Source organism: Rana temporaria, chromosome 4 (genome assembly GCF_905171775.1).
Source record: "Rana temporaria chromosome 4, aRanTem1.1, whole genome shotgun sequence".
Classification (NCBI taxonomy): Eukaryota; Metazoa; Chordata; class Amphibia; order Anura; family Ranidae; genus Rana; species Rana temporaria.
Window position 1 is genome coordinate 373176490 of NC_053492.1, and position 11115 is coordinate 373187604.

At 38.9% G+C, this 11115-nt stretch overlaps 1 long non-coding RNA gene across 1 annotated transcript; it reads right to left on the minus strand.

Annotated features, from left to right (window-relative positions):
• Positions 1-9990: 9990 nt before the first annotated feature.
• Positions 9991-10787, minus strand: LOC120935432. Its single transcript, XR_005748482.1, has 3 exons — positions 10623-10787; positions 10325-10534; positions 9991-10219 (listed from the first exon to the last, which is right to left on the minus strand). It is a non-coding gene; the product is annotated as an uncharacterized LOC120935432 (long non-coding RNA).
• Between the last annotated feature and the right edge of the window lie 328 nt (positions 10788-11115).

An 11115-nucleotide genomic window follows, 5' to 3' on the forward strand; every position in this document is an offset into this window, starting at 1 on the left:
ACCTACAAGAGACCCACATTACCTTAGAGTCCAATATAAAGTTGTTGTCATCTGAATATCCCGTCTGGTATTATGGAGATACAGTCTCATCGAGATCTCGGGGGGTTGCCATAGGATTTGCAAGAGGAGTTAGATACACACTGGTGGACAGATTGAATGATCCGGAGGGGAGATTCTTGTTCTTGAAAATAAAACTAGGAGAGGAGGACTACACTCTGGCAAATGTGTATGCACCCAATGTGAATTCGGCTAAATATATTAGTAAAATTCTCAGAAAATTAAAAAATTTTGAAGAGGGACATGTGGTGTTGATGGGGGACTTTAACTTCTGTATGTGCCCGAGCCTCGATAGTACGTCCCATGCTCAGGGGAATAACGGGGAGCACCTTAAGCTACTGAAAAAACAAATGATACAAAACCAAATGGTGGATGTCTGGCGAATCCTTAACCCCAAGACACGAGATTATACGTTTTTTTCCCCTGTGCATGGGACGTACTCGAGGATCGACTACGTCCTCGTAGACCATAGACTTTTGGAGAGGGTGGTCGAAGCAAGTTGTGAGATCATAACGCTATCAGACCACGCCCCTATAACCATGAAAATAAGCACATCCATACAAAAATGCATTCCACCTGAATGGAGATTGGATGAAGGTCTGTTGAGAGACGAGGTTGTGGTCGAGAGAGTACAGAAAGAATTGGAATGGTATTTTCGGGAGAATGACAAGGAGGGAATCACAGGAGCAACCCTGTGGGACGCCCACAAAGCGTATATAAGAGGGATATTTATTGCAGAAGGGGCAAAGAAAAATAAAATAAGAATGAGTAAATTAAAAACACTAAAAGAGGAGATATATAGGCTGGAACAGGAACATAAATTACAGGGCCAAAAGAGGGAAACACTCCGTAAGTTAACCATAACAAGGGATGAATATAAAGCCCTTGCCGGGCAAGAAACCAAGAATTTCATAGACAGGATAGAGAGTGAAAGATATGTCTGGGGAAATAAACCTAGCAAAAACTTGGCCAGAATGATAAGAAAAAAGAAAACCAGGAATTTTATCGAAAAAATCAGGAATGGGGATGGGGACTTAGTATACGCGACAAATAAAATAGCAGAATCTTTCAGAAGCTATTACGAAAAACTATACAATGTCCAACAGAAGACCAGGGACCCTGCCGAAAAACAGGATAAGATCAGGGAAGTATTACGGCAAACTAATCTACCGAAGATAGAAGAGTTTGAGGTAGAAAGAATGGAGGAACGTATTACTGAACAGGAGATAAGTGAGGTCTTAAAAAATACTCCCAATGGGAAAAGCCCGGGACCAGACGGCTTCACGTCGGCCTACATACAAAGGTTTAGTACTATCTTAGTCCCTAGACTATGTCAATATTTCAATGGGTTGGGGCGAGACTACGAGATGAGCAGAGAGGCATTAACAGCTACGATCACTGTCATTAAAAAAGAGGGAAAGGACAACACGAATTGTTCAGGGTTCCGACCCATCTCACTCCTGAATGCAGATACCAAACTGTATGCAAAAATTTTGGCTGAACGAATGAAGGGGGTGATGACTACCATTGTCCACCCAGACCAGGTTGGTTTCATACCTGGGAGGGAGGGAAAGGACAATGGGGTCAGGGCACTTCTTCTCATGGAGCAGATCAAAGAAAGAGGGACCCCCGGTCTATTCCTGTCAGTAGACGCTGAGAAAGCGTTTGACAGGGTAGACTGGGGGTTCCTGATACAAACACTAGAATGTATAGGAATTGGCCCAAGGATGATCAAATGGATCAAAACGCTCTATTTCCACCCTTGCGCTAGGATCAAGATCAACGGATCTTTATCCGCACCCTTCGAGATGAGAAATGGAACCAGGCAGGGCTGTCCCCTGTCCCCTCTTCTTTTTGTTTTATCACTGGAACCCCTGCTGGCAATGGTCCGACAAAATCCAGAAATATATGGAATAGAGGTTGGAGAAGATGAGCACAAATTATCCGCCTTCGCAGACGACATTTTATTTTATATAAGTAGTCCAAGAGTCACTCTCCCGAAGTTAATAGCTACTTTAAAACAAGGTGGGGAGGTGTCAAACTTCAAAATGAATACAGAAAAGACGGAGATTTTAAATATCAATATTCTTAAAGAAGAAGAACAATATCTGCGGAAGAAATATAATTTTAAATGGCAAAAAGAAATAAAATACTTGGGAATAAAATTGGCAAATACCATCAAGAAAATATATAGAATAAATTTTGTCCCCCTGCTCAACGAAATAAAAAGGGAAATTAAAAACATATTCAATAGACCTATTTCGTGGTTCGGGAGGATAAATGTAGTAAAAATGGTTCTCATCCCAAAAATCCTATACAAGTTTCAAATGGTCCCAATATACCTACCACCGTCATTCATTAAAATAATTAACTCCCTCATAATGAACTATATTTGGAATAATAAAAAACACAGGGTGTCCGCTCAAATTCTAAAACGGGCCAAGAAAAAGGGAGGCTTAGCTGTACCCGACATCAGATTGTATTATAATGCTTCGGTTCTCTCACGGGTTATAGAATGGGCTAAAGAATCCCAGGACAAAAGATGGATAAATATTGAATGCACATTAGCAAGGGCACAGTTAGGGAGATTAATTTGGAATCCACCACAACACAGATCCTTACACACTTCAACACACACAATTACTCATAATGCATGGAGGATCTGGGATAGACTTCACAAACAATTAAAAACAGAATTCAACTCACCCTTTATTGATTTAAAAGAAAACGAATATTTTATTCCAGGGACAAAAGAAGTAGGGGGAAATTGGATCACAAATAGAACACAGTTAAAAGATATAACACTAGATGGCAAAATTAGGACACTTCACGATATTAAATATAGGATTGGAATTAGGGCGCTCGACGAGTGGAGATACTTGCAGTTAGTGTCATTCGTCAAGCGCCTACCACACCCTTTGAGGTCACAAGAGGATTACACCTTATTGGAACAATTGTGTAGCATCGAAAGCTCAAAGGGAAATATATCTAAAATCTATAATTACTTGCAGAAAACTGAAGAGTTGGACACGCTAAAATACATCCAAAATTGGGAAACGGACTTAGGGGTCCCAAGGGGGAAAACGACCATAGGAAGAATCTTGAAAATGACCCACACCTCGGCAGTAGATGTAAGAACTGCCGAGATGAACTTCAAATGTTTAACGAGGTGGTATGCCACTCCAGATAAAATGGCAAAATTCAGAGGGGGAGAGTCAGAGAAATGTTGGAGAGGTTGTGAGTCAAGGGGAACAATGGCACACCTATGGTGGGACTGCCTGAAAATTAAAGCTTATTGGAAAAAAATCTTGGCCCTGATAAAGGTAATAACAAAAAAAGAAGTGGAAGATAACCCATGGGTAGTTCTCTTTCATGGGGGGGAGATTCCAGAGAAGGAGTACAAGGGTTCACTGATCCCTCATTTATTGAACGCAGCGAAACGATTGATTCCCCTTAAATGGAGAGACGCGAAAAGTCCGCAAATGTGGGAGTGGATCGACTCCGTAGAGGACACTTATAGGAGAGAGAAATTAAAATACGGGAGCTATAAACACGAGGTAGGGGAAAAGGATATATGGGTACCCTGGATGGAATTTAAAAAGTCCTGGAGGTTCGCAGAAAACCTGAGAGAGGAATAGGAACGCATTTTTCAATTAAGGGAAGGAATTCTTACAGTGGAGTCGTGGGATGGTCAAGGGAGGGGGGGGGTAGGGGGGGGAGGGGGGATTTAGTTGGGGAGGGGGGAGATGGGGTGCTGGGTATTTCTTTGTCACGCAGATAAAACCTTTTAAAAATTCCGTACTTACTATAAAAGAGTGAGTTCTAAACGGTGAAAAAAAAAAAAAAAAAAAAGATGAAAATATAAAAATAAACAAATAAATAAAATAAAAATAACAAGTATAAAAATATGCAAAAGAAATGCACCACAAATGATGCTAAACCTGATGTAGAGACGGAATTATGAATAAAATCATGAGCAAGTCTCTCGCTGTGGTGAAGTCTGAAGTGGCAAAAAAAAAAAAAAAAAAAAAAAAGTAGATATATTATATATACTATAAAAAGTCTGTAAATGAAAGCAATTGATTTCTCCATCTGCAACAAAAATCCTCCGCTTATGAATGAAGCCTCCACACATCAGGCTCCGTGCAATGTTTGGAATGAATTGAAACCAGATGTCAGCATGACACCCATCATCATGACTAAATCTCCTATGCCATCTAGTATGAGATGGATCTTCAGGCTGTCATCTGCCCTCACTTTATACTACCATGTATGCCCAGTATATATACCCCCATGCATGCCCAGGAGCCGCACACACACGGGGGGAGCCCACTGACACAACCCACGTGCAGTAGTACAAAGCACGGATGCTGGAAGCTGGTGGTGTGAATGCTCAGCCCTGTGTGCGATCAGACAGAGACACAATACCTGGGCAGTGGTGGCGGCGGTGTGGTGTCACTGGTGGCGGTGTCACTGGAGGTGTCGGCTGTGTGTGTCCCGGGCGGTTTAGCCAATCAGGTTACCGATAGCCAGAACCGGTCAACCTGATTGGCTGAGACGCCTGTCAGTCTTATTCAAGGAACGCATCCCGGTACATTCCCTGGATAGAGCCGCTCTGATAGGCACTTCCATACAGCCAACCAGCTGCCGTAATCTGGCCATCTGAATAGACCAGCGGCGACAATAACATAGATTCATGCAATGCATGAATCAATGTTATTAGTCAGTGGTGTGTGTGGGAGCCAGAGGGGGGGGAGTGTAAACACACAGCTCCCGGTCCTGTCAGGGGGGGGGGAATGACCTGTCGTCTGTTCATACAATGTATGAATAGTGTTGCTCACGAATATTCGCATTGCGAATATTCGTTACGAATATGGCATATTCGAATATTTGCGAATAACTCGAATTTCGCGGCCAAAATTCGCTATTCCGAATATTCGTATTTTTTTTAATTTTTTTTTAAAACAGATCACATCCTAGTGATCTCCATCGACGTCTAAAAGCATTGCTGGTATGATTAGAGACCCTGGGCCGAGTAGCTAAGCTGAGGCGATCCTTTTATGTTGACGAATATTCGCTATCGCAAATATTCGTATTACGAATATTCGCAAATACTTTCTCCGCCCTTCTTTTGCATCAGAGCCAATCAGAGTTCTCCTACCACAGTTGTCATAGGAGAGAGTGGAGTGTTTCTGTGCGTTTTTCCAGTGTATCACATCTTCAAAGAATTTTCCATCTTTTGTCCCGTGTCATCATTTGCATTTCACCTCTTTAATGAGAATAATAACTGTTTAACATAAAGACATTTAAGAGATGTCAACGTAAACGGTTTACTTGGCTTTTTTTTTAACTCAACAGAATCAGGGGCCCCAGTGTGCGGTTGATCTTTACCTAACTCAATACAGGTCAGTCTAGAGGAGAGATCTGTATTTTCCAAATCTATGGTTATTCAATATTTATTAAACTAATCAATATACAAATTGGTCAAAGTAAACCCTCAAATCTATATAATAATGTATTTATTTTATTAATACCTTGTTGTTAGTTGCAGGGTCCATTACATAAAACCACACTTTTTCCAAAGGGCAGGTGAAATTGAATGTTTAAAAATTTCGCAATCAATTTCGCATTCGCATTAGCGAAATTTCGCAAAAAATTTTTTTTTGATAAAATATCACGAATATTCGATTTTAGCGAATATTTCACGAATATTCGTCTATATATTCGTGATATATCGCGAAATCGAATATGGCGTATTCCGCTCAACACTATGTATGAACAGTGATTTGTAATTTCCTCATGTCAGTCCACCCCCCCTTCTGTTAGAACACGCCCAGGGAACATGATTAACCCCTTCCTCGCCCCCTAGTGTTAACCCCTTCACTGCCAGTGGCATTTTTATAGTAATCAATGCATCTTTATAGCACTGATCGCTATAAAATTGCCAATGGTCCCAAAAATGTGTCAAAAGTGTCTGAAGTGTCTGCCATAATGTCGCAGTACCGATAAAAATCGCTGATCGCTGCCATTACTAGTAAGAAAAAAATATTAACAAAAACGCCATAAAACTATCCCCTATTTTGTAATCGCTATAACTTTTGTGCAAACCAATCGATAAACGCTTATTGCGATTTTTTTTAATGAAAAATATGTAGATGAATATGTATCGGCCTAAACTGAGGAAAAAATTTGTTTTTTTTCATATATTTTTGGGAGATATTTATTATAGCAAAAAGTAAAAAATATTATTATTTTTTCAAAATTGTCACTCTATTTTTGTTTATAGCACAAAAACTAAAAACCGCAGAGGTGATCAAATACCACCAAAAGAAAGCTCTATTTGTGGGAAAAAAAGGACGCCAATTTTTTTTGGGAGCCACGTCGCACGACCGCGCAATTGTCAGTTAAAGTGACGCAGTGCCGAATCGCAAAAGTGGCCTGGTCTTTGACCAGCAATATGGTCCAGGGATTCAGTGGTTAAAACATTTTTGTTGCTTTTCTATACCTTTTTACAAACTAAACAAAAATCTTCTTTCAATGATTGATCTACAGTAAACTGCAGTCTGATTCATTACTATGGATTATTGTGCTTTGTAAATTATGATTGGTCTTTGCATTGCCTTACTGAATAAGAATGGTAGTAGTCTATAAATTTCTCCTAAATACAGAATTCAAGTTGACCAACTGTTTTCCCTTCACTGCACACATGGTGTGACAGTTATATATTTTTAGGTTATCTTTATTTCTTGTTTCCTAGTTTAAAAAAAGCAGCAACACATTCTTCTTTAAAATGAGAACATGAGCTGAAATTCCAGATGCCAATCTGTTTTTAATGCATTTTCATGCAAACATAAAGCAGTATAATAGAACAACAACATCACAAATGATTAATTATATAAAAAATATTACATTTTTCAATATGTATTCTGCTGGCAGTTTACCCCTGTGATTTGATGTGGGGGCCGTGAAAAACAGCTGTGCTAGTCATCTACTGTTTTGAATTTTTTAGGAGAACCAAAGGTCAAAAAACATTCCTTAATGGTCCCTCCCCTGTACGACCCATCTAAACTGAATTCACATCCAAAAAATGCACTAATATAAATAGTACTTTATGAAGGAACAGTTTCTCTTCACAATGTTTTAATAATTAGAATTTAGTTTAATTTCTGTTTTGAGTATAGTTTAACCTTTTTTTTACTTGGCACATATACCCCCTTACTGCCCAGGCCAATTTTCAGCTTTCAGCACTCTCACTCCTTGAATGACAATTGCGCGGTCATGCTACACTGTACCCATATGGCATTTGTATAATTTTTTTTACACAAATAGAACTTTCTTTTGGTGGGATTTAATCACCACTGAGTTTTAGATTTTTAGCTAAACAAACAAAAAAAGACTGCACGAGGGTTGCACAAAAACACTAAATTTCAAACGAGATATCATTACTACATCAATTGGGACCAAATCCTAGAAACATTGAACACAGAAGAAATATGGGAATGCTTTAGGAGCATATTAAACAAAGGCATCACACTGTGCATTCCAATGGGCAGAACATATAGAAGAGTGAAGGTTAAACCTGGGTGGCTAAACAGTAATGGAAAAAAGCCTCAATAAAGAGAAAAATATGGCCTTTCAAAATATAAAGGGGGATGGGTCATCGTCAGCATTCCAACACTACAAGGAATGCAATAAGAAGTGTAAAAACACAATCAGGTGTGTGTCCAAATGGTTGATAATAAATAACGTGTTCTCAGACTGGTCTCAGACTGGTCTGGAGTGGTAAGTTCCACCTTGGGACCGATTATTTTCAATTTATTCATAAATGATATAGAGGATCGGATAAATAGTCCAATCTCAGTTTTTGCATATGACACAAAAATAAGCAGGGCAATAACTTCCCATCAGGATTTAGAAATTTTACAGAAAGACCTGAACAAAATAATGGAGTAGAATGTGGAGAAATCCGTCCAGTTCTGGTCACCAGTCCTCAGAAGGGATGGGCTAAAACTGGAGAGTGTCCAAAGAAGGGCAAAGAAATTCATAAGGGGCCTGGACAACCTCAATTACGAGGAACGACTACTAACACTAAATGTATTCTTGTTGGAGAAGCGCCGCTTGAGAGGGGACATGATAGCAATTTACAAATATCTCAATGGTAGGAAATTAGTTCTGCATAAAGAAATGTGCCAACAATCATCATAACTGCTGCACAGGTATGATCAGCTATGAAAATGATTCATTGAGGTTCTTAGTTATTTATTCTTAGTTATTTAAACTATTAGTTGAATAAAGAGATACAAATGGCTTAGGTGAAGATCATAATACACTTTCGGGACCACTGATGCAAAAAAATAGTTTTGAAATATATTAGGGGTCCCTATAAATTGGAACTAAACCACTGATTTAACAGTATACAGGCATACTCCACTTTTAACAACACAATGGGACGTATGTATGTAAAGCGAAAATGTACTTAAAGTGAAGAAATACTTTTTTTTCACTTCTCAATGCATCTACTGCATTGCAATAGTCATTTACAGGCATAACGGATTACTTAGGCAAGCTGACCGACCAGTGTCACTTATGGTTTGGGAGCAGAGCCATGTCAAGCTGACCACGATTCCCTGTAGACGCCAATGTTAAAAACCGGGAGCAGTGCCATGTCAAGCTTACCAAGATTTTCCATAGATGCCAATGTATCTGTACTCGTGAGTGTACGTAAGGCATGCCATGAATTGTAACTGTTATAGTTACTAGTCTGCTTAAGTAATCTCCTAACCAAACTGTCAAGCTATAGGATAGATGATGTCATAGCTGATCATGTGTGTAGCACCATCACGACTGCAGATCAAACAGTGAGAGGTGTGACTTGCATGGAGACCTTTCACAATGATATTGTACCATACAAAATGCAAGCAGAAAACGTTAAGTAATTTTTCAAAATATGTTGCTTAAAGTACTAGCTCACATCTTAACTCTATCCCTTGGTTACTAAAGGACCCCAAACTAAACGTGCCAACTACTAGATTCATTGCCTGTTTGTGACAGTGGCAATGACAAGAACCCTATGCCAGTGAGAAAGTAAATACGTGAAAAATGCTTACAGCTCATATTGAGCATTTAGCAATTACATTGAATGCCGTAAACTGTGGTGAACCATAAATATTGATGACTTTATGACACTGAGTGAGAACAGCTACCCAAAAGCAGTGTGGTTGATTTACTAAAGAAGTCGTTCATGCTCACTTTCAAAGTTAATTATCACTTATAGTAGATAATGTGGTGAAATAAGGTGAAAAATCACTTTACAATGAATATTCAGTCAATCACAAGGATAACAATAAAAAAGAAATACAAGATGTTTGCTTAATGTGATTAGAGAATCGAAGTTAGCACAACTTCATGTCATTTACTAAGATAAGTAAAAATGCACTACTTGTTAAGCAAATTAGTATCAGCTCATCATAATCCCTCCTGACTCGCAGTGGGAAAGGGTTGACGACACTGGAAAGACATTTAAAAGCACCATGGGAACAAACTAAAATTCATCAGAAATTAAAGCCCCATTCTGGTCAGGGATTCTCCCCTTCCACAACATAACAAACCATAACCTCCACCATCTCTAACTGATCACTGCACCAATCTAAATAAAATATAAAGGCGCTTATTTTTGTGCTAAATGCATGGTCTCGAGATGTGCCAAATCATCTCTCTTCCTTACAGCAAAGTGTGAGGGTTTCCTTCTGATATCCATGTTGCTACTATAAAATTATTCTGAAAAAGGAGGGATAGGATCTGGCTGGTCTAGACTGAAAAATAGTATTTTTAACAAAAGCACCTCATCCCAAATTTATATATGGGAAAGTAGAACAATGGCGGGACTATGGCGGTGCATGCAAAAACCAGTAAAGAAAAATAGAACAAATAATGTAAATTTTAATGATTTATTAAAAAACAGAGTAGCGTCAGGTTGTAGGGCATATCATAGACTCTACAGGAGCCTACTACACAAATCAACAACCTGATCAAAAGTAACAAAGTTAAAAAGTTCCCATGACAGACATTAGTACTGTAACAGAGATCGCAACCCGGTTGGTAAACCCTATATATTTCGCCCGGTTAGGCTTCTTCAGGGGTGGTTGAGATCAGAGTTTGGATTCTGATAATCAGAAAAAAGAAAATTAATGATTTGTACACAGATACATTAAATATACATAAACAATAAATAAAGTCGCTATGCCAGTGTATATCACATAATGCCCACCTGCTGGTCCGTAGTGGAAGTAAAAAGACAACAGGGTGTGTATATACCCTGATTCCATCACATGCCTGAAAAGTCAGGCCGGATGAGCACAAGTTGACAGCCACAAGGATACCCTAGGCAGGAAAAAGTGAGGAGCCGCTGCAGATGGGATTCACACAATCCCCAACCATCGGAGAGGCAAGGGGCGGCACCCAGAAACAAGGTGGCCAACTGTGGAGAAGAGTAGTAATATCAGTATCTATTGTAGAATACTTAAAAAAATACTTATAAAAAGTAATAAGATGAAGTGTACACTAACAGTGCTTAGGTAAACAGGTATAGCATCTGTGGAGGCATACGCCTAGCTTGAGACCGGAGGCTAGTCAGATCTGTAACAAGCTGATCCAAATATTATGTCAAAAAATAAAAAAGAAAACAATTAGGAATCAGGCAGAAAAAATAAAGAAAGGAAAGAAAAGAGAAAAGGGAAAAAAAGAGAAAAATAAAACAGATAGTTTACTTCTGTATTGTAAATTTAAATATAGCAATTGTAGTGATCTTCAGCAAAAAGCTGTTCCATAATAGGATAAAAAGATCCACTCATAAAGAAAAAGTTTGGTAGAGAATAATAGCAAGCCAAAAGATTATAAATGATAATTTTTTTAAAAAACAGATAAGAGGACAATTAATAAGGGACATAAGTAATTGTTTGAGCAAACAGAGGAGACAGGTTTATATAGTAAGCAGCTTTTAGGCATGGTAGAGAGGGTACCTGGTCAATCAGTCTCAGCAGCACGAGTTAGCTCCACAGG